The 19,578-nt window shown below is 33.1% G+C and overlaps 1 protein-coding gene across 1 annotated transcript in view; it reads left to right on the top strand.

Annotated features, from left to right (window-relative positions):
- Positions 1 to 528: 528 nt before the first annotated feature.
- LOC111504126 (RYamide receptor) overlaps positions 529 to 19,578 on the top strand; it is a 300,380-nt gene continuing 281,330 nt past the window's right edge. Inside the window, exon 1 of the mRNA XM_074172935.1 lies at positions 529 to 766. The gene's annotated coding sequence lies outside the window, so the exon portion shown is untranslated. The remainder of the gene's footprint in view (positions 767 to 19,578) is intronic.

The raw sequence follows: 19,578 nt of genomic DNA, 5'->3' as shown, positions 1-19,578 counted from the left end.
TTTTTTCTGCATATATGTGGAAGTGATACCTGAAAATGAACAAAAATTTACATTTCGTATTCATCGATAACCGAGTTTTTCAGAACAATGATTTTTACGGACTAGCGCAGCAGATGGCCGATGATCAGTGTGTCTTTCGCAGAAAAGTTTCTTGAGAATGACCTGGAATATTCGGTGATGAGTTAGCTGTTTTATATCAACGTGAATTAGAATTGGTAACAAGTTCAAATATTTTCGATGAGAAAGTTTTCAAACCATCAGTTTCACTATTTTCAAATGAAATGAAGCCATTCTTTCTTATGGAATAAATGTATTTCGTTCAGCAAGCTTGTTTCACAATCGAAACTTTTTCCGATTGGTTATATAAATAGTTAATATGGATAATTCCAGGCGTGATGCGTCTTAAATCAAATAAATGAAATGTTGAGTTGAGAGGATATACAGGTGTTTGCATCTTCAAAAGCGCGTGCGTATCGCATAGCCGCTATTTTCACAAAGCTCTCAAACTGTATTTCAGTCGCGCGCGGAATTCACAGCAAATCTGCAAAGATACGGAACATATTGGCGGATCGTCGTGCGTAAGCTTTCGCTGGAAACATTCGAAGTTTTTTGAAATCTCATTGCCCAGTTTCGGGTTGATCAGTGAACAAACTGCTACTGATGACTTGAGAACTGACTTGAAAACTATTAAATGAAAATGTATTTTGTTGAAAATATGAATGAAGTGAATATGCAAATATTAAGATGTTGTGATAATGATGTTGGGGTGAGTTGATTGGATTATTCAGTGTGACTTTTGTATTGAAATTTTGCCTGAATTGAATACTATATGAATCGAAAAAATCAGAAGTAACACTTCTTTCAAAACATATTTTTTCTTTAAATACTTCACAACAATTTTTCATTTAGGCAAATGATGTACATTTCATTATTATTACTCACATTCACATACATAATATTATTCACATACAAACAATTGAATACCTATATCATCAATGCAATTTTCAGGAAAACAAAAAATTACATTATGAGTTCAGTGAAAATTTTTCAATTTTGAAAGAAAGACCATGAAAATGTTGATTTATTCGTGTCTGTGATTTGAACTACACAGACGTTAAACAGTTATATGTATATATGAAAGTTCTTCATTATAATTTTCATATTTTCCAGATTGTGGAAGGTGGAAATACGCAAAACAGGTCGATAAAAACTGATTTCCCCCCATATATATTTTAAATTTTTTTTGGCATATTTTGATATTTTGTTCATTATAAAAAAGTTTTATTATATTTGAAGATGAATTTCCAAGATAAGGTATAGATTTATAAGAAATATTGATAGATGAACTATTATTACATAAATTTTTGTTGATTACATCGGAATTTGTATAACTGCCACTTTTGAAAATTATTTTATTGGGAAGTTTTTTGGGATAGAAATTTTCGATCAATATGTCTCTAAGAAGTCTGAGATTTTTTTGCTTGAGTACTAATTTTTCTATTATTTTTTTCAAATAAAGTATTGAATTGATTTCAACTGATATATCTTCCTGAATTAGTAGGTTTCACATACCGATCAGTTATCAAGGAATTATCAGTTTTACGGATAACTCTTGTATCAAGAAGAGGAAGGGTTATTTTCTAATTCGATGGTGAAATGCAATTTTTCATCATATCTATTGACATTATCTATATATATATATATATATATATATATATATATATATATATATATATATATATATTTCAATAATAAATTCTACAAAAAGGATTCGAAGCTTTATAGCTTCTATTAATTATCTGCGATCGCTTTCGACACTTGGTAGTACTGTCATCTTCTGGCATATATATATATATATATATATATATATATATATTGAATGATGCAACTAATTTTTCTCCATTTCCATATTACAAAATTTATTTTAAAATATATAGGGCGACTCTCAAAAAAAGTTATACATACCAAAGTTATATTATTTCTTAATACTATAGACCAAATAAAGGTGAGTTACTTCCATATTTCTCGTACTTAAAATCGACCGTTTCTGAGAAATTTTGAGGAATTTGAAAATACGCCCAACCAGCCAAGTTGTTTTATAATTACATGGTGTTGCAACATTTTTATTTTATTAGTATTTTATAATTACTTCCAAAATGCTAATTGATTGTATTAGATGATCGGTGAACACAATACAGTTGTAGGCAATAAAAGTGTTTTATAAATTTGTCATAGAAGCGTTTATGAAATAAAATTGAAAAACTATTATGAAATAGTAAGGAAATTATCACAGAAACGTTTTTGCAACTAACTTATAAAACTTATTTTCCTATAAAAGTCACTTGTTATGTAGCAGTTTTATAACACTTTTCTGCGAGATTTTTATGATAGTTATAAAACTATTTCAAGCTTATTTATAACTGTTTCCTGTAGCTTTAATGAAATTATTTTATTAAAATTCTTTCAGACACAATTTTATTTTCATTACCATATTGTCACTTTAATGATAATTTTCCAACTATTTTATAGTATTGTATATTTACTACAATTCAAAAACACTAATATAACTGTTATGAAATCAAATTGCTTTTGCTAATACATATTTGCTGCCACCAATAATAAAATGCAGCATTCAAGAGAACAACCAGCTGATATCGATTCCTAATCATAGCTTTGGGAAATTCTTCAAAATTTTAGTTGTATTTAGTAAGAATATTTTTGTTAAGTTATTCAAGTGGGGCACCATCGATGTCGTGGTGGAAATTAGTTCTTCAGCAACTTCTAAATATTTGATTTTTATGGAATATAGGTACACCATAAGTGAATTCAATATTTTCAAGGCATTGGGTTTAGTAACTCAACCTTATTATTCACAATTTGAAAGACAGTAAAATACAAAGGTTTTGCACTTTCAAGTTTCAGTTTTTAGTTATCTATTCAGGAAACCTGGATATTTTGTTCTGAGTGAAGCAGTTTCGTGTTACAACTCTTTAAATGATGACAAATTCAGGTACATCAAGGTATGCTTCACAGACAGTATTCAGAAGTAACTCCTCGAATAACTAATAACCACTGTCATATAAACGATGTCCCATAAAAGATACATAACTTTGGCTTTTTCACACTTTTTGTGACAACTTGTTTGGATGAAAATGACCCTGCTTGCTTTTTGGGTTGCATAGAATTGATAATTTTTTCTTGTTCTGTATCGTCATTCTGCAGCATTCGTTCTAATAGTTCTTCTTCAGCAATTTGGTAGGTCATCAAATGACTTCGTTTTAGTTTATACATCATTGTAAACCAATTGGCTTCGGGCATATAATTGTGGTTTCGTATTAGCTTATCAGCATCAATTTTTGGCCATGAGGGTTGGTTATTATTTACCCATGACAACGGAACTATGGTGAACATAAATACCTAAAACTTAGATGAAATGAGTCAAATCCAGCTTCAAAAACACAAAACTATCAACTGAAAATATAGGCCTGAATTATCAAATATCTGGTCAGTTATTGAAGCTAATTAAAAGATATATTCCGACATCAAAAACTTACCCGTCATTTCCACTAAACGCACGACAAATTGAATATCAACAATATTTAATCCGCGTTCATATAGGTTATGTCTAATATATTATGTATTTAGCATTAGACAACGAATATTCATCATAAAAAAGGAAATATGTGATGAATATAAGTAATATATATTACAAGAGTCACCAAAGTGTCATTTATTAGCAAAAATGTAGCCAACTAACTTATAAACAATCACAATAGTTGTGTACCGACAGCAGAGCCACAGCGGAGCAGAAAGGCAAACAAATATTAATAGGGCCCTATTCTTAGTATTCTGTGTAAAAAAAAACATCAAAATAACGGAATGCTTAGTTGTGTTTCGAAAAAATATTTCATATAGAAATGAGTTGTTAGGGTTGAATGGGAGTTCAGTTTTAGCAGCTAAACCATACAAGGCGATTCACGAAATTTAATTCATTTGGGAGTATCTAGGTTTGCGATAATTTTGTGATTTGAGCGTATGCGTTCGCGTTAAAATTCAATTGTATAGGTTCGCTACCCGCTTTATATAATTAATTCGTGACATTGTTCGTATCCATAGGTATTCGTTAGTGTAAATGGCTTTGATGTTGGGATGTTGACTAATTGACGTATGATTAATTTTTGTGGTGGGTTCGAATACTCTATTTGTAACAAATATTTTTTTATAATTTTTTGTTTAGTGAAAGAAGGGATAATGGTTGGTTTGGGTTAGTTTGGTTTTGTTTCAGTTATTTCAGAAAATCCATATATTAGAAAATATACGGTCGGAAATCTTAATAGTGGGTCTAGAACGGTTTGGTGTTGGGAGAAAACTCCAGTGATATGAGGTAACACTCTCGCAACATACTTCCATATTTTCAATACATTGTAGCTTACGGCCAAAAATATATTGAAAACTCATTTTTATAAATTATAATAAATTGATATATTTTGTCAATAACCGATAATCAGTTTCTATTGTTACTGTATTCAATTCTAATTCATCCTTAATTTTAGACACTATGATATGCATATATTAGTGTAATAATTTATACTTTCAATTTGATAATGATTCAATTTTGTGTGGATACTGTAGTGAATTTTTCTGTTTGTATCCCGAATATATGAATAAAAATAAATAATAACTCAATGGCGGCCATTTTGAACATTTATTGGGGGGTATATGATAGTTTTAGATTCAGTTCGAGGTGCTCCAAATAGACGAAGAAATGACTTGGTGTTCCATAAAAAAACTTTCTGGAAGCTTTTTGAGTCGCCCTGTATATTGGAAATACTAAAAAACACTTCAAATTATCCCACCTAACTTAGTGCTTCAATTTTTTCTTGCGAAAATCATGAAAAGGTTATGAAAATGGTTAAAACCCGTCGTTTAACCTTTATAATCGTTGAAAGAAACTTTTAAGCCAAAACATCAAACACAGATAATATTTATCCAAACTATATGTGAGAAATCTTTTATTCATACTAGCACTTTTCTAGAAACCTAAAGCTTTAAAATTAGTCCGACTCTGCCGCAATACCATCACTCCCAGAACTAAGTGTTTCTTAACAGTTTTATAGGGGTAACATAGTAGCTAAAATACGTTGAAATGCTTGCTACTGATACCAATTCATTTACAGCTGAAAAGCACATAAATATTATAACATTATATTATTTAGAATAAAGTGAGTTAAGTTTACGACTAGAAAATTAATACGTCGACAGAGTGAATTTTTGTATAGTTAATAATTTCACCGAAAACATTTATAAATGAGTGGCGCGCTTAAATTTTGCTTATAATAGGCTATATATTCGTCAATAAAATTTCATTTGCAGTAAAATTATCAATCTTCGAAACATAAACAGTGTCTTCAACAGTTTCATGAGTGCAGAAGTGAAATTTTAAAATGGCTTCAACCTTTCTATTTGTTGGTTTTCAGTTGGTGACATATCTATTATATTTTCCTAGTGTCCAATACAAAATTACTTCTTGCGTCTTCAAGAAAACATTTTTAACACTTTTTTATTTTATTGTTATCGTTTTCGGCTGTATTATATTTTATAACGCCTACTTGGTACTACTAAAAAACTCTTATAAAATTGTCTCCTGATTATTTTATAAGTATCGCTTAAATATGTTGCAAAAGTGCAGTAAGGGAAGTCTTTACAAAACTACTTTTTAAGAGAGTTAGACAAATTTTATAGTAACTGCCAAAATGTTTATAAAACTGTTTTGTAGTGTAAAAGGCCCAACAAAATATTGATAATAACTGAAATGTTTTATAAAACGATGCCAATTTCCTATTTATAGCAGTTTTATAAACATATTGAAAACATTTCTGGGAGAAATGCAGTTTTATAATTTGTTTCTCCGAAACGTTTCCGCAACTATTATAGAATACGAAATTGCTAGTTGGGACAGACCATAATTCGAAAATTGTTTTCACCCTATAACGTGTAACGAGCTGAACGTGATTCGATGTTCTGCTTAGCTGAAAAGTTAAAGTTATCTATCACATAAATTTTTTAATTCAATATTATTCAGAGTGGCGAAAAAAATTGCCTCAAAATTTGGATATACACATTTAAAATTAAATAACTTTTTAAAGTTGAATGGAACACCCCGTATTTAGTGGCGTAATTTGACGCAGGAGCAGATTCCCTTCAAATATTTATTAGGGTTTCCTATACCTGTCTTTTCTGCTTTTTACACAAAAGGCGTTATTACATTTTACTTATGAGTAAATTTTTCATCTTGAAAATGGAACACCCTGTATTGTAATGAAAAACAAAAAAGCATTTTTGAAGTCAATTTATCGAAGAATCGAGAAACTTAAATAGGGTAAAGCAGACAGTCATCGGCCACCGGGTAGTGATTGGCATAGCCTCAGTTTTTCATAATTTATAATAATCTGGTGAGAAAGAAGTGGAATTTGATTTCATCAGTTGGCATCAGCAACCCTTTAGAATATGTTTCCCTGTTTTCCAAGTCATATCGCATAACCTCAAATGACTACGTCGTTGTGAATATGTTTGTGCTCTCTGTTCTTCAGTCTGTGGTCAGATATACTAAGAACTATTCATATCGACTGTTGTACGAGGTCGAATAATTCCCAATGTAAGTAGATTTTCACATTTTTTATGATTTATCAGTTCAAAAAACATTGAAGGCAAATAATTTAATGCCGGAAAACTGATTTTTATGGTCAAAATTCATGTTATACCGTATGCCAATCACTGGCATCGAATTTGATGTCTGAAACAGTTATTGACCATATGGCGAATGACTGCATGGTTGAAATTTTTCACTATTTTACATTTCTTAGTTCATTCAAATCCATTTCAGAACCTAATTGACAGTAACCTATCGAGAATGTTGAAAATACCATCGTATATAGTAGTTGGCCATGTGCCAATCACTATAATTGACCATATGCCAATAACTCTATGGCCACTCGAAATGAAATGAAATATTTTTGATTGTTCCTTTCTAGATGCCGAAAGTACAAGAAGAGGGAAAATATAAAAAGAATTACACGGAAGAAACTATCACCTCAGCTTTAGCAGCCATAAAAAATGGTATCTCTCAAAGACAAGTACACGGAAGAAACTATCACCTCAGCTTTAGCAGCCATAAAAAATGGTATATCTCAAAGACAAGCCTCTAAATTATTTGGTGTGCCTCGTCAAATGCTGCAATCCAGAAAAAGTGAAAAGTTTCACAGTAAAACTACCTTGGGACCAAATCTCATTCTCTCACATGAAGTAGAAACTATTTTAGAAAGTTACTGGAAAGTTTTCCCAGTCAGAAAACTTGATATTCAAGTATGTGTGGAAAAATTTTTGGATGCAAATCCTCAAAATAATCTGTTTTGTGATGATTTACCTGGGGACAAATGGTACAAACGACATCCAGCTCTAACTCACCGCACCCCAGAGGTTGTAACAGCAGCTGTTATTTCTGTTATTTCAGAGTCTGACATACGACATTGGTTTAGTTTGGTGGAGGAATATCTCAAGGGAAAGGGTTATTTTGATATATCGAGAGATCCAACCAGTGTGTTCATGGGGACGAGACATGTTTTTTCCTTTGTCCTGAAAATACCAAGGTTATTGCTCCTAGAGGTGCAAGAAACGTTTATGAGGTAGACTCTGCCCAAGCAAAAACGAACATAACCTACATGTTCACTTCCTCTGCTACTGGACAGGTGACAGAACCTATGCTAATATTTCCGTATAAGAGGCTACCAGCTTCCATCATAAATTCGGTACTAAGTTCTTGGGGAGTTGGTCATAGTGACAATGGTAGGATGAAGGTGGAATTGTTTTACGAATATATCAGCAATGTATCATATCCGTATTTGAAAAATTAAATTTCCGGTCATTTTTTTCGTGGATGGACATTGTACTCATCAAACTTTGAAGTTGAGTCAGCTATGCACGAAACTAGAGATAATTTTGATAGCACTCTATCCAAATGCTACCAGAATTATTCAACCTGCTGGTGTGGCATCTTTCAAGCCACTCAAAACCGGATGGAAAAAAGCTGTATTGGAGTTCAGAAGGAAAAATCCTCAACAATACTAACCAAGGAAAAATTTGCTCCAGTATTGAGAATCGTGATTGATCAGTGTGCCAAGGTTGATACAATAACATATGGGTTTCGAGCCAGTGGTTCATTCCCATGGAATGCCTCTACTATTGATTACGAGAAATGCCTTGCTTTGAACAAAAATAAAATTGAAATAATCCACGATGAAGAGGAACCACAAGGAACCAAAGATGCTTCCATTTCATATAACCACTTCAAAAATATAGTGGGAGATGAAAGAATTGAAATTCTTGAACAAATCGACAGCGTCAATAATAATAATGATGAGTCAATTATATTGTACAAACTGCACAGAGAATTCAAATAAAATGAAACCTTGGTTGTAGATGCTGAGACTGATGATGCTTCATATATCACAAGTGAAATACCTGCAGAGACCAAGATCAGTGAAGATATAGATATAACAAATCGCGAAATAATTTTCACCATCTGTGAATACCGAGGATCATGTACCTACCGTGACATATGATGTTATAGACTCGTTAGAGGAAAAAAATCATACTGGCACAGATCTTGATGAAAGAAATGAGTTTGGAGATGGTATAAATGAAGAAATGATAAAGATATAAGAAATGACAGTTAGTGCCACAAATGAAATAAATTGTGAATTTGATAAGCATTCAATGAAAAATACCATGAAATTAGATGGGTAGAATGAAAATGAAGAATCCGACGCTTTCGTCATTGCAAGAACATTACAAGAGAATCATGACGAAAGAGAAATCAATCCAGTGAAATCCAGTTTTTACGATCATGTGATATGGCCTAAAACCCCGGTAAGAAAGGGTAAGAAAAATAGTGAAAGATTACCATTGATTGATTGTTCTAACGAGCACTCAATGGAAGAACATTCAAACGGAAAAACTGGAAGCTAAGAACAAGGAAGAAAAAGAAAAGGAAAATAGAAAAATAGGAAGATGTTCGGAATGAGCTGAAAACGAAAAGGCGAAGTTGGAGAAAAAGAAGGCAATCAAGCGGAAAAAATCAATTTAGCCAAATTCACCAAAAGGTAAACAGAAATCCAAACTGCAATTTCTTCAGTTGATTCATTGGAGCAGGAAAGTCCTACTCCCCAACCTTCTTCAAGCATCAGCCGAGTAAACATTTCATCATGTGTCACAATTGCACGAGAAAAACACATGAAGAAAGTATTCGGTGACGACGAGAGCAATAATTCTACTGAAAACAATCAGGAAAAATTACTTCTTTCCAATAATCAGATTGCTCTTGGCAAAATCTGCTTCATCTGTACGAACAAGATTAGCCTAATATCAAAAGGAATCAAATGCTATGGATGTGAAAGAACCTAACATAATAGGAGCATTATTAGACTGACACCATCAACTGATACATCCTGTTCACAAATTCATTATTGTAAAACCTGCTCAGTCAAACCAAATATTTCTTGAAATCATTATTATGATATATCAGTTGAATAAATTGAATTTCTGGTAGGATTTGAAAACCTGGAGTTTCATTTCATTTGGGTATGCCAATCACTGTAAGTCTTACGGCCAATAACAGTAATGTAACGGCCAATGACTGTGGATTTTGCATTCTTGGAAAATTATATAAAATTCTGGGTTCAAATGGAAGTAGGGCACTATTTGATTCACTCTTCTCCTACTTATATTCTTTAGAAAGATTCTTTGACAACAGTATCCTTTATAATGTCCGTATTTATTCCATTAAAACAGATAAACTACGAGACAGGTCCTAAATGGCCAATGAATGTACGCTTTACCCTAGTTTATTATTTTAATAAATGCTCAAAATGGTGTCCATTATTCCCGATGCATAGGCGAACTCTTCCTTGGAATGAGTTCTGAACTCTGGATAACATATTTTGCGATATGGAACGAAACGCTCTTCTCATTCGTACTTTCATATCCTGAGGTGTCGTTGGCGGTATATCGTGAACAATACTTCTGATATACCCCCATAAAAAATAGTCGGGGCCTGGCTGGCCAGTTCTGTGGACCTCCTCGTCCTATCCAACTATTTGGATATTGTCTACCTAACTCGTTTCTAACACGTCTATCAAAATGTGCAGGAGCACCATCCAGCTGCATCCACATCCGTTGAAGAATATTAGGAGGTATACTTTCCAACAGCATAGGCAAATTACTCCAAATAAATCCGAAAAACATGACTCCGTTTACATACCCTTCAAAAAAGAGAGGACCTACCACTTGCGATCCAATTATTCCACCCCACACATTAACAGACCATCTGTGCTAGTGATCAAGTGTTCAAAAAATAATAGGGTTTTCGTCATTGCAGTAGTGAAATTTATGTCTGAAACTAATCCGTTGTTATGGAAAGTTGACTCATGGAAAAAGCACATAATCAAAAAAAAATTCTCCATCACCAAACTTTTCTGAAACCCATAAACAAAAATTCAGTCGTCGATCATAATCCTCTTAAAAAAGCTGTTGATGTAGTTGAATGCGATACGGGTGGAATTTGTTATTTTCAATTATTCTTTGGATACTCTGTCTGCTTATTCCAGTTGTTTCACATATTTTTCGTTGACTTGTGTGAGGGTGTTCAATTAGGGATGACATACTAAATAATCATTTTCCTCTTTTCCAGTAACCGGTTTTTGCCGTTATTGCATATTATAAAATACACTGCCTGTTCTTTGGAAAAATTGCAACAACTTTTCCAATAAACACTTGTTAGAATAACTCCTGTTAGAATACCTTTGAGCATATACTGTTGTCGCTTATGAACAATTTTATTCACACTCACCGATTATCAAAATCATATCTTTCTTCCTGGAGATGAATTCTCAGGTTACAATATTTCAAAATGACAATAATTTTGAACTACTTGAAACAATTATAATGGTTTGCTTTACAAGTTGTGTCACTGTCAAATACTTTTTAGTTCATAACAATGAATAACGTCACCTAGGCCAGAGCCTACTATTATTGAAAAAAAAAGTAGAATAGGTTTTATATATATATATATATATATATATATATATATATATATATATATATATATATATATATATATATATATATATATATAGCACCTGAGTTGGTTAACGTGTTGCAGCAGACGCACCAGGTAACCATTGGTCGTGATACTGTCAGAAATCGACTGCATGAAGCAGATCTCCACAACAGAAGGCCACTTAGATGTCCACTTTTGTCGCGGTAGAAGATTAGAGTGGTGCCAAGAACATCAAAACTGGGATGCAGTTTTGTTTACAGACGAATCCAGATTTGGATTTCATCCAGATTCTCGTAAGATTGTGGAGACGACCTGGACATAATGAACGTTTGAGACACGTCCAGGAAGTCCACACATACAGAGGTGGTACAGTAATGCTATGGGGCGGAATCATGATCGGCGGCAGAACCGATCTCGTTTTTCCAAATCGCTCCCTCACAGCTCGACAGTACCTCGACACCATTCTTCTACCTATCGTCCGTCCGTTTGCTGGTGCTGTTGGTGAAAACTTCCACCTAATGCACGATAATGCTCGTCCACATGTCGCGCGTCTAGTGACTGACTGGCTCACCAACGAAGGAGTTGATGTATTGCCATGGCCAGCACAATCACCGGACCTGAATCCCATCGAGCATGTGTGGGACATGGTTCAACGAAGAATTACTCCGCATATGGGGAACATTCACACAACGTTTCAATTGAGAGAGATTTTAATCGCTGAATGGGCAAATGTACCTCAACAAGACATTGACAATCTTATTTTGTTGATGCACGATAGATGTAGGGCCTTAATAAACCAGCGTGGAGGCCATACTTTGTACTGATTCCAATTTTTTTTGTATTATGATTTTTTTTGGGGTGCCAAAGAAGAGCCATATTTTTTTTTAGTTTTGCTCATATGTGCACTCAGTATTTTTGACCATTTAATAAATTTTGTTGTAAGTTACATTCGTTTAATAATCACCTGTCAACTTTTTTTTCCCTAAAGCGATCTAAAAAAAAAATATTGCCATTTTTAAAAATATTCCTAGACTTTTCCGATGTGTGTATATAAGATATTCCTGGGGTGGTTGTTGGAGCCTCGGTTGTTATAACTGCGGATGTCATTTGCTCGTGTAAGCGTCATGTGTAACAGTCATGTTAATGTGAATTATATCAGATGTTACAGATATGTTTGTCCAGGTTCAGGTGAAGTATGGCGAAAATTAAACGTACCTTGCTTGTTTGAGTACTCGAAAAGTTGAGTTTCACTGAAAATTCTGTACTGAAGAAAATGAAGTATGTTGAACCACTCGTCAAGACAAGAGTTGAAGTATTCATAAAACAGAAAAGAAACTGACTCGTATTTGGATTGTGGAAACCGTTGTTGTGAAGTAATTTCTTGCGTTCAATAATTTGACGTAGGATATAAAAACAGATTTTCTGTAAGGGAACATTGATAGAGAAAAGTATGTTGGTATTCCAGATGAGTGAATCGCGATAAAACTGTCTTAGTCATTATTTCTAAATATAATCTGCGCCCTCGCAGTCAATGCACATACCACTGACAATATCTGCCGCAGTGCTAGACGAAACGTTTGTTACTTCCATTCCGAATGTTTTCAATCGTAACTCCGGTTGAGAAAGCCTATTGAAAATGTGTTTCTTTGTAAGTTACGAAGAGCGATCTATGGAATATTTTGGCTTTCTAATACTTTCTTTAGGAAAAAGTGACTTTCGTAAAAATGATTTATCATATGTTGCATCGTACTGATTATTGAGAATATTACACTCTACTCAGGTTATTGATTATTGGTGCAAATTCCTCTGAGGAATTCCGTAAAAATGGAATATATTAACTACAGAATTTAGTAACTAGTATGCTAGAAACTCCATGATTTTGAATAGCTCTAAATCAAAATGTATGTAATTTTCCACATGATCTATGAATATATAAAATGATTTTAATGTTAAAATTGGTAATGAAGTGATCGGTTTGTCTGAAACAACAATATTTTTGGGATTTAAATATCAGCTAGGAAACAAATATCAATTTCATTTCAAAAAGAGTGAACAGTGGATACTTTGCTATACTACAATTTAAAAATACCCTCAATACCTCACAGCTACTTAGCATTTATTATGGTCTAATTTATTCCCGAATATCCTACAATGTTATACTATGAGGTAATAATAATCATTTTCAAAGAATATTCATGTGCCGAAAGTTGGAATAGACTTCAAAATTTCAGATTTATCCTTCGAAACGATGCGAATTAATGTATGACACTCTACGAACACAGGGCATCAAACTTTCTGATAGGAATTGAAAAAATACATTTGGTATATATTCAACTCTGGCCTGGAGAAATACCTCTGTTTCTATAGTATAAACGAATGTTCAGATCAGGAATAAATTGTATTCTGCATAAACCACCTAATTCATTACTCGTATTATTCACAGAAATGCTTGTTTCAGCTCTCTTTTACATGAATTTTCTAATATCATGTATTTAATCTGAATTGAATTAAAAGTTTATTTAATAATTCGATTAATTCATTCAGATAGAAAAAGAGCGGACGCTGACTCCTTGAGATATGTACTAATTGTGAAATGATACTAAATGAAACAACATTTTGAAATTATTGTTATCAAACTAATTGTTTTTTGAAAATCATGTACTTCTTTGAAACCCTGTTTTTTATCAATATTGGTTTTGAGTAATCTAACATCTAGCTAGATCATCATGGGCATTGCAAAGGTTTCTTTGCGCACGTCCATGTCCTGTTCTGTGTAAATCGTGTTGGAATAATTCAGATGATTTAGCGGCTTGGATGATTAAGAAAAACTTTGTGAGTGTGTATATTCGTGAATTGAAATCATATACCGCAGTGAGCTTTTTGTGAACAATTTCACGAGTAGTGTGACAGCCTTTATTAATTTCATTCTGAATTAATTACTACAAAGAGTAAGTTGAACAATGGGTTATTCAAGTCAAGTCAAAATATGCTTTATTGTCTGAAGATTCATATGTTATTGACAAAGCTTGGGTGAAATAATTAAATAAAAAAAACAAGCAAACAATATTACACATACCATCTATCGCTACTTAGTCATATAAAACTATAAACTACAAAATATTTACAATTCCAAATAGATACTGAATATATTAACAGAAACAGTTTGTATTCACTTATCACAATACAACACTTTAGGAAAATAGCCAGTAATAATGTATTTTAAAATTTTCCAATAGTGATTACATGAACTGTATTGAGAGTCAGACACAAACCATTCAATCAATCAATCATGCTTTATTGTCCAAAAATCCCTATTTGATGAAGCTAGTGAAACTTTATGAAGTCAACAATGTCAAAGTTTTTTGAAAAAATATTAAAATTATGATATACAGTGAACAATCATTATAGGGTTGAAAAATGTACATATACGAATACACATTAATTGAACAATATATAAACCATTACAGATAATAAATAAATAATTTTAGATATGTAAGCATCTGAAATACTAAGACTTTCTGACGTGTGGTAACGTCTGTCATTATTCACTGCTGAGTTGAAGTATTTTTTTTTGAATTAGGCAAACGGTTTCTAAAAAAAATAAACAATGAAAAGTTGTTTGAAGCATGCTTTTTAATATTTCAGATATGGCAATACATTTGAGTCTTTACAATTGCTTTAAGCTTTTCATAACAATACAGCGTGTTTTATTTTGAAAATGAAAAAATTACTCATAATTAAAATATAAAAACGCCTTTTGTGTAAAAAGCAGAAGAGATAGGTATAGGGAACCCTAATATAATTTTGAGGGAAATCTACATCTGCATCAAATTACACCATTAAATAAGGGGGATTCCATTCAACTTTAAGAAGTTATTTGATTAAATGTGTGTCCAAATTTTGAGGCAATTTTTTTCGCTACTCTGAATAATATTGCATTTCATGTGGTAGTTAACTTTAACCTTTGAGCTGAGCAGTACGTTCAATTACGAGCAGCTCGTTACACTTTACAGGGTGAAAACCATTTCTAAATTATGGTCTGTATTTTTGAATTTCTCAAAATTTCTCAGAAACGGTTACTTTAAGTATGGGAAATATAATAGTAACTTACCTTTATTTTGTCTATAGTATCTAAAAATAAAAAAATAGAGTGTTCCATAAGAAAAAATATAACTTTGGTATGTGAATATTTTGGGAGTCACCCTATATATTTCAAAATAATTTTGGAATATGCTTCTCATGGTCCCACATATTACTGTGCCAAGGCGAATGTTTGTTTCTATTTGTCTCAATCTTCATGTAATTTTCATTTCTGAATGGTTTCTGCTGAAATATTAAACGTATCTTTGAGGCAACATAATAACAGTTCAGTATTAATTATTTCCTAGATATAACAATAGTCTGCATCGTCCTGGGCATACTCCACAAAAGGTCTTTGATGGTGTCTTGTGGAATTCTATTCCATTTTCCTATGCAGCAATTCTTAATTCTGCAATTGATTTGGAAGCTGAATTTCGTACCCGTATGTTTTTTTGGAATGTCCCAAATATGTTCTATGTGATTTGCGTCAGGAGTGTTTGGTGGCCACTCGACTGCCTTGAGTCCAACAACTTCCAGATACTCGGCCACGTTCATTTGATTTCCATAACTGTATTCTTGTTTCATCTGTGAGAAGATTTTTTCTCCACTGATGTTCATTCCAGTTGACATGGGCAATGGCAAATTGTAACTGTCTAGATTTGTGAAGTAGTGTATAAACCAACTTCTTTGAGTCTTTCTATTACTGTTTTGACACTTATGTTAACTCGTAGTGTACTCAGTAAATTAAAATTAAAGATTGCGTGATATTTCACATGAACGTTCTTTCAACTGCATCCAGTGATGATGATCAATTTGATATCTTTGTACTTGGTGACCAAACATTGATTTTACTTACTTTATATCCAACAAAACACAACAGTTCTATGAGGTTTTCAAACTGCCATCCACCACAATACATTCTTTATAAATATCACGAATAAGTACTGGGGTTATTCTGCTAATTTCGACCCTGATTTGATTCTTTATCCCATCTAAATTTCACGGTTTACGTAAGATTTTGGTGACCAATTTATCGTTCCGCGTCTACTAATCTACCTCCTAGTAGAAAACAGTTATTTAGAAACTCGCGTATACGTCAACGTGAATAGTGGGTGGGTTGCAATATGACGTTGCACCCATATGCTTTGAATTAAAAGGGGTATAACTTCAGGAAAGAATCACAATACTGAAAAAAAACCCTCACGAAACAACTGCTCCTATATGATTATCGAATTATAAAGAAAACGCCTTTTCCTGTTCAGTTTTCACTTCAAACATTTGTTATGGAATTGAATCAGATATCATCCACAGGATTTCTTCACAATATAGTATATGATGAGGTGAAATTCACTTACAATGTCATCCTCAATGGCGGACGTCGATGTTTCGGAATCATACACTTGCCTTATTGCCTCATTAGTAAAATTCTGGATAACATCATAAGATTGAGCACTCGATTAAAATTTGTTAAAATCTGTTTTTGCATTAACCAGCTATCGTCCCCTACGAACGACAAATCTCAAAAGTCGAAACTTGTGCGAGTCAAGGACTAACAAGGTATTATCTTTCAAAGAGTGATTCCTAACACAGGTTGGAAGAAAGGAAGTAAAAATCGATCGTCAGACCTTGCAGCTTGAATCAGCGGTTCACATAGCAGTCGATTGACTGAGTGAAGCAAATCACCCACGTCAACCCAAGCTACCATCCCAATTCATTCATAAAATTACGACTTTCGGTGAGTTAGGATTGTTGGCGTCTGGAAAAATATGGGCAAGGAAAGGTATGAGTTCAGTGTTTAGAAATCTCAAATAACGCCCTCCTGTGGAATTTTTTCAAAAAATAAAAGCACAAGAATGATTTCTTTTTGTATTTCTTCCCAAATATTGAATTTCTTAGGGTGTCAGCATGCCCCTCAATTTTTGTTTTAGGATTATTCCTACTCCAATATCTGCAGTTTTGAGAATTCACTGAACTATTCAGGCAAAAAGTAGCCGCATCAAAAAATATGTTTTGTTCAATGAAACGTGGATTGCGTTTATTCTGCATCATTTGATAGAATTCCATGCGAGCGGAAGTGAATAGATGTACCTATGCAATGCCGGACAGAGAATTGGAAAATGGAAAAAAATGTTTTTTTAGATCAGTGAGATCAAGTATTACTTGATATATTATAATGATTCCAGAAATTTCATTTGAAATATAAGAATATGGGCATTCACGGCTGGAGTCATGATCAGAGAGAACACAATTCAAGGGACCGTGGTCGAATGAGATTTGTAGTAGCGAAAGTTTCGTGTGCTACCGAAGATTCAAGCAACGACTGAGACTTCCAGTCAACCATGGCTCAACAGCCCGACCTTTCTTCTCTTTTTTCAAAAAAATTGTTTCGATTTTCTAGAAGCGTTCAATGAATTCCGTTTTCATTTTTTAATTTTAACGTAATTTGAAAAGAGAATCGATTCATTCCTATAGTTTCACGTACGAAATATTGAAGACATTATTTTTATCGGATATGTACATTTAGCCAAACAAAATATTGTCTCAGTCGCTTGCGATCTGCTCATTTAATGATAATACATTATTTGAGCAAAAATAAACAGATATTTGACCTCAGACCAGTGGCGTTGAAACTTGGGGGGAGGGGAAGTTATCCTTGCTGGAAATCACTGGATGATGATAGAAATCTGTTGTTGGTTTAGAAAATGACACTCTTTTTGAATTCCGAATTTAAACATCAAATGATCAAACTCAATTCCATATCGAAAGCACCATATTGGAAAGTTGTTGCTATTGAATCAAAAGTTTTTGGAACCATCACACCGTCCTCAATATAGAAAAAATTTAAATGACTCTTATGATTTGTTGGATTCTTATTAACTTGCTAGAGTATGTGAATTCAGTTACATACAAAAATGGAAACAAAGATGTACAAAATCATCACTCAGAAAAACGATAAAAAATACGTTTAGAAAAAAAAATCTTGTTGATGTATTAATGAGGAGTTATTTGAACTTTGGTTTTTTATACTCCATCTAAATGACATAAATTTGTACATCGATTTGCATTCACTGATGTTAATTTAATAGTAGGCAAAAAAGGATTTGGCAATAGAATAGTTGAAAAATTTTATTTAAACATCATTTACAGTTAAAATACCGTTTTATTATCCTCAGTGCGAGGATGGATGTAGTAAATCAAGTACTTACTTGTGTGGTGGTTTCCATCTACCACTGCTATTTAATCATATGTCATTAACTATCCTGTATCTATATTCATGGACCTACAATGTTTTGGTTGGTCAAGAAGATTATTTGGTTGGTCAAGAAGAGTACTTCACCTACGCCACTGAAGATGACTGCCTCAGTTGCAGTTGAAACGTTTGGAGATTATAACCAAAGAAGACCACGGCAAAACCCAGAAACCAATCAGAACATTATCGCTAGCTGTGAAAGCCTACATTCCCAAATAAACCTTCATTTCCAATAATGAATTTGATAAAAAGATGAATATTGGGGGTGATGAAGATTTTGCGGAATATCGTTTCTGTTCAGTTGAATAAATCCAGAAGTTTGGTAATAAACATAACAAATGTTCTGATTGATTTGTTACATATATATTAAAATACGCGAGATCACACCTACAAACAGCGCAGATGCGATTGCTTTACTACATATTGTTCGAAGCCCACCTCACATACGGAATAATTGCTTAGGGAACAGAAAACACAACTTTTCTGAAACACCTAGAATAAGCACAAAAATCATTATTGAAAATGATCCACCTCAAAAAAGAACTTACCCAACCGACTAATTAATAAAAAACATCAATTCTAGACAACTCTACTTTCTCGAAACTATAATAAGACAACATATTAATAGACATGAATTAAGGAAAATAGAACACCAATATGAAACTCGACACAAAAATGATGCATATGTTTCGACTTCACGCAAAAACATCGTTCAAAGATTTTACTCATACCTAACTCCTCGATTATATAATGTCGTCCCACATTATATAAACAATCTCAGGAGTGAAAATTCATTTAAAAATAAACTGAAAACCAGGGTCTTGAACTTGCCAAGGCTTCAGATACACCAGTACGTTGATATGAAAAATGTTTACTATCACAGTGACATGCACAGAAACTGATTCACATCTTCATACAGAAAATAGCACCTCTCCTGTGGTATTGGAGTTACTAATCAAACCAAACTGTCTGTTCATTGGTATTTTTTTAACATTGCGGTTATGTTCTCGAGTAGATAGGACTGAATTCTCCGGGAGAAGGCAATATTGAGAGCAGATGGTTGTTGGAGAACAGATGGATCAAAAACACCTTCCGGTTCTGGTGCAGGTGTTTTAGTCGCAGACCCAGGACAGAA

Source organism: Leptinotarsa decemlineata, unplaced genomic scaffold (assembly GCF_025532065.1).
Source record: "Leptinotarsa decemlineata unplaced genomic scaffold, Ldec_3_MD MMD2_tig00000199_RagTag_RagTag, whole genome shotgun sequence".
Lineage (NCBI taxonomy): Eukaryota > Metazoa > Arthropoda > Insecta > Coleoptera > Chrysomelidae > Leptinotarsa > Leptinotarsa decemlineata.
The sequence above is the reverse complement of the archived record's forward strand: the minus strand, read 5'-3'. Positions and strand labels throughout refer to the sequence as shown.